Source organism: Solanum dulcamara, chromosome 7 (genome assembly GCF_947179165.1).
Source record: "Solanum dulcamara chromosome 7, daSolDulc1.2, whole genome shotgun sequence".
NCBI lineage: Eukaryota > Viridiplantae > Streptophyta > Magnoliopsida > Solanales > Solanaceae > Solanum > Solanum dulcamara.
Genome location: NC_077243.1, coordinates 73,468,648 through 73,474,102, shown reverse-complemented (window position 1 = coordinate 73,474,102; position 5,455 = coordinate 73,468,648). Strand labels below are relative to the sequence as shown.

At 37.2% G+C, this 5,455-nt stretch overlaps 1 pseudogene; it reads left to right on the top strand.

Moving 5' to 3' along the window:
• The first annotated feature begins 897 nt into the window (after nt 1-897).
• LOC129895616 (putative beta-glucosidase 17) lies at nt 898-2,761 on the top strand (annotated as a pseudogene).
• Nucleotides 2,762-5,455: the final 2,694 nt, after the last annotated feature.

The following is a 5,455-nucleotide window of genomic DNA, read 5'->3' as shown; positions in this document are numbered from 1 at the left end:
GCAAACTGTTTTCATTTACTGAGCATTAAAAAGACACAAATATTCAGAAAAAAATCTAAACAAAGGGGTGTAGGAAATATGGTAATATATTAGCAAGTGTAACGAATCATTGCAATTAATAATAGTTCAAATTAGATGAAAAACATAAATATATCTGTTATGAAAACATTCTAAAAGAGACGCCGTATATTACTCTTTTGTAATGACCCTTCAGGTCATTTTCTACGTTTTTCGTAATTCCGCATTTAGAGCTTTCCTGTAGCAATCCCAAGTCATTTATAACTTGATAGAATAGACAGTTCGGTCACCTGGTCATTCGTTTGGTTTTTATGCAAGTTTTTCTGTTTTGGAGCTTCTCAAATTTGAATGGTTGAATTTGGTCAAAACTTCAAGTAAACAACCTCAGAATGCAATTCTGCTGGTTCCTTTAGCTCTAGAATATCGAGTTTGGTATAGAAGGACCTTTGGTTTGGGACCCGAGACTTTTAAACTCATTTTGAGCAACCTTGTGGCTTATGGCCAAAAACAGATCTTGAGTATGAGACTCAATTTTTATCGAGAGGACCTCCATTGAAAGTTTTGACATGTCTGTTGAGTCCAAAATGCTAAACTTGGTGGGGTAGCATAGTTCATTTGTGTGCATAGGATTTCAAACGAATCCCTAGCACCCGGTTGGAGTATTTTCAACTCCAAAAGTTCATCTTCAGCCCTGCCTGGTGCATCCTGATTTCAAATTGAATGAATCATTGCTGGCAACAATGACAACATCAACAATAAACTGCCGTTAACAGTACAATACTAACAAACTAGATAGGAAGTACTTATTAGGATATGAGAATTAATGTTAGATCAATGCAGTGTATTAGCAAGAATTCTGATGTTTCGTAAAAACAGGAGGACGTCAAGCTCATGGAAGATATGGGTGTGAATAGTTATCGTTTCTCTATCTCATGGGCAAGAATCTGCCCAGTAAGTTACAACTGTCTCTAGTCTCTTCCCTTTCATCTTCGATCAGCGATTTAAATAGTCTTGTCATCATTTGCATTGACAATCTTTTTCTTTGTCGGTTGTAAATTTGACTCAGAGGGGATATTTGGAGACGTTAATATGGCTGGAATTGAGCACTATGATAAGCTCATTGATGCACTCCTCCAGAAGAGTCTGTTCAGTTTCTGTTGCTATCAGTTTCAAGCAATCGATAATCCAAAATGAAGCTAAAAAGTAGTAAATTTTTGGGCTCAGATGACTTCTTTATGTGCTGTTATGAATTCAGGGATCCAACCGTTTATCACATTAACACATTATGATATACCACAAGAACTTGAGGAAAGATATGGTGGTTGGCTAAGTTCACGAATACAGAAGTAGCTGTTCCTGTCTTACACTTTAACGTCGTTGTAGATTCCATCAAAGAACTGTAACGATGAACAAGTTAACTTGCTTGTGTTTCAGGGATGATTTTAGCTATTTTGCGGACATATGAGTCAAATATTTTGGGGACAGAGTTAAATATTGGACAACCATCAATGAGCCTTACTTCATTGCTGTTCGCGGCTATAGAGAGGGGATTTACCCTCCAGCTCGATCTCGATGCTCCCATATTTGGGAATTGTCATGCTGGTGATTCAGAAAGGGAGCCCTTCATTGCAGCTCACAATATGATCCTATCTCATGCAGCTGCTGTCAGCATTTACCTCACCAGATATCAGGTTCTTTTGATTGCTCTTAGTCCTTTCCTCATCTAAATGTGACATGATCTCGCAGAACTAGTCCAAATAACGATTACCCCTTTCGGGCAACGCTAAGTATCAGTAACACAGTCTATTTTATGCTGTTTTTTAGGAAAGACAAGGAGGAATGATTGGAATTTCTATGGCAACTCGGTGGTATGAACCTTATAGCAATTCCTCAGAAGACATAGCAGCAACTCAGAGAGCTCGGTCATTCTTCTTCAACTGGTAAGCCTTCCTTATCAGGAGTCCAGGTTAGTGTGATTCTAATGTGGAAGATGATTTATCCTACTTGGCGTGTTATTATATACTTATATGTATACTTGAGTCGGCATGCATACATTCTCATATGTGCTACCCCACCGAAAACAGCATTCCAGACTCAATGGAATCAACAAAACAACCATCAGAGGTCATCTTGACAGTAATTCAGCACTACAGTATGGTTTAGTAACCATGCGAAATGCTGACAGTAGTTCAGCACTACAATATGGTTTAGTAACCGTGCGAAATGCTGACAGTAGTTCAGCACTACAGTATAGTTTAGTAACCGTGCGAATTGCGGATCAATTCACTAGTATGTAATGAACTTTTTCAATTACTCATGCAGGTTTTTAGACCCGATTATATTAGGAAGATATCCTAAAGAAATGGTACAAATTCTGCGATCTAATCTGCCAAAATTTTCGAAGAATGATTTGAGCAAGTTGAGTTATGGCCTAGATTTCATTGGCATCAATTACTATACAGCTAAATATATCAAAGATTGCTTATCTTCTGTTTGTGAACATGGAAACACTTGGTCATAGGGTTCCTATTTTGTTACTACGGAAAAAGACGTGTCTACATTGGGCAACCTGTAGGTTTTCTCATCTTGTAACGAGAAAATACATAAAATCCCTCCTGATATCCTCAAAAGTAGAGAACCATACTTATGGTGCGAGGTCTTCTACACGCACCTCCACCTATCAAAAACTCATTTTTTTTAAATTACTTTTTTCCTTTTTCATTCACCCCAACCTTTGTCCTTCCCCCACACATTACAACAAAAGAGACATTTAGTAGCAATATATTTTCCTTTTAGCTATAATCGAGTTAATGTCATTGCATCTTGAGTCGCTAAAACCTTTAGAAGACATTTATATAGAGTGTTGGTTATAAATACTCATATATATTATTGACGCTAAATATAATATAGCAACAATTATATTATTGTCGATAAATAATTGTTGCAAAATCTTTTATTTATTGTAGTGTCAACCCACTACTCTATTCCTCATCCTCTCCATCAACGCTCCCGTCGAGTTCACAAAGCTCAACACCAGCTCCGCCGTCGAAGCCATCAACTCCACCAATAGCAACATCTACATAACCGCTGTCAACTCCACAATACCCACCACCGCCGTCAATTCCACAATTCCCACCACTGTCAATTCCACAATACCCATCATCAACACCAACAATGTCAACTTTTTATCACTTTTTCTCCCTTCCACACGGGTTTGGGAGATTGAAAACACTTCCTTTGTCATATCAACTTTTGAGGACGTATTAAATTTACTTGAAATGAAATTAGGGAGGTAAAGAATTACCTGTAAAATCACAACACTAAAGTAAGTATAACGGACAAGTTCAAGGGGGATTATATGTATTCTCTATTTTAACGCACTCTGCCAAACTATTAGTAGCTCTTTCTACATTGCTGAATCTATTTCTTTTTTTCTCCAACTTTAAATGAAATGGCTCTTTCTGTACCCACAAGGGCTGAAAAAAATGGCGATGTACATGGAGGACAGATACATAATATTGGTTTTATTATGTTTATCGTATTTGGAAGGCATGCAGTTTATTGTGCAATCAATATTTCAAATTTACTTCATTACTCCCTATTTATGGAATTACACTGTTGTTGTACTTCATTAACCCTCCTCAAGTTGGAGCATGAGGATTCCGAATGCCCAACATGCTAAGTAGATGTTTGTACTGCATCAATATCTGACCTCTGGCAGCTGAATATGACTCATTTAGTCCCATCAGAAATTCAAGTAGTCTCTGGTGTTCAAAATGTTCTTGGAACCTTTTTGATTCATCACAAGAGCACCCTAGGCACGGCATGATGGAATCAAATTCATCCCACAATCCTCTCAGGTGTGTGTAGTATTCTGTAATAGTCAAAGTTCCTTGAGTAAAACTATGTATTTCTTTGTGCAGTTGAAATACATGCACACCATTGATTTTGTCAAATCTATCTTTCAGATCACTCCAAACCTTATGTGCATCACCAGCATAAACAATACTACTTAACAGACCAGGTGCAACCGCATTCATTATCCAAGACAAAACTACAGCATTACACTTTTCCCAGATGTCAAACAACTCTGGTGCAAATTGAGATTTAGGAAACCGTCCATCCACAAAACCTAATTTACCTTTACCTACGAGTCCAATGCGCATAGACCTACTCCATACAACATAGTTCTCGGAGCCTGTGAGCTGAAGTGAAATTAGAGAGCTACCTGGAGTGTCGTTGGGATAAAGGTACAGTGGATGATTGTGACCTACAATCGGAGCTTCATAGCTGGTTGAGCCAGCGGTTGCATGTGCTCTGGTCAAGTTTGGGCCACCAGTTTCCATGGATCCTACCATAGCTTCAACGCCTAAATCGCTGATTGACTTCTTCTACTGGAGTTTAGATCGCCTTTTTTTCTAACCTACAAATCTTGTAGGCTCTGATACCATGATAACTCCATCAGTGGAGTGAGCCAGAGAAAGAAAAGAGCAGACGGAAGAAGAGGAACAATAGTGAAGAAGAAGAAGAATGTACAGAGGAGAAGAGAAGAGAAATTGTAGAGAGAAGAAGGAGAAGTGAAGTAGAGAGAGAAAAATATCTAAAAAATGAACTCATCTACTTTTTCATTTCATCAGTGTATGTATTTATTCTTTTCTCCATTTGTACATATACATCATTTATACACTTGTACATTTCAACTACATTTTAACTAACTACAACAACTTGCTAACAACCTTTAACTACTCTTAACAATATTCTAACTACTTTAACCATGTTAGCTTGCCAAGTTAACACTAACTGTTCATTCGTTGGAACAAAGCTCGGAACTATACGACCAGCCAATAGCTCATCCTGCACATAGCGGCCACCACCACAAACTACGTACCTCGATCTGTCATTACAACCCCATCATCACTATTGTCAACCACCAGTGACCACTATTACCGGCAACCTAATCACTATTGTCGATCACTATTATACCTACCTACCGTATCCATCATTATAGCACCACCATTGTCGTCACTATTATAAAAGATTAATATTCTTTTACCATTTTCTCGTAAAAGTAGTCCTACAACAAAAATAGAGATTAATATTCTTTTGCCTTTTTTTTCGTATAATAAGTGGTGCTGGAACTGTATTTCGTCATAATCAGAGGAAAATTATATTAAAAAAATCAATTTCTCCGTCGATCTTTCACGCACTAAGAATCTAAGATATGGTCAACTTACACAAGATGCCAATAATTATGATCATTGTCTAATACTTTCTTTATAATAACGTTATTTGTTTAGATATTTTTTAATTGTTATAGAAAATATAATATATAACATAACATAAAAGATTAATTTCACAAAAAATATGATTATTATAATAATGTATTGTTATATAAGGACTGTGTTCAGGGGCGAAACTAGAGGATAGCGAAGGGTCC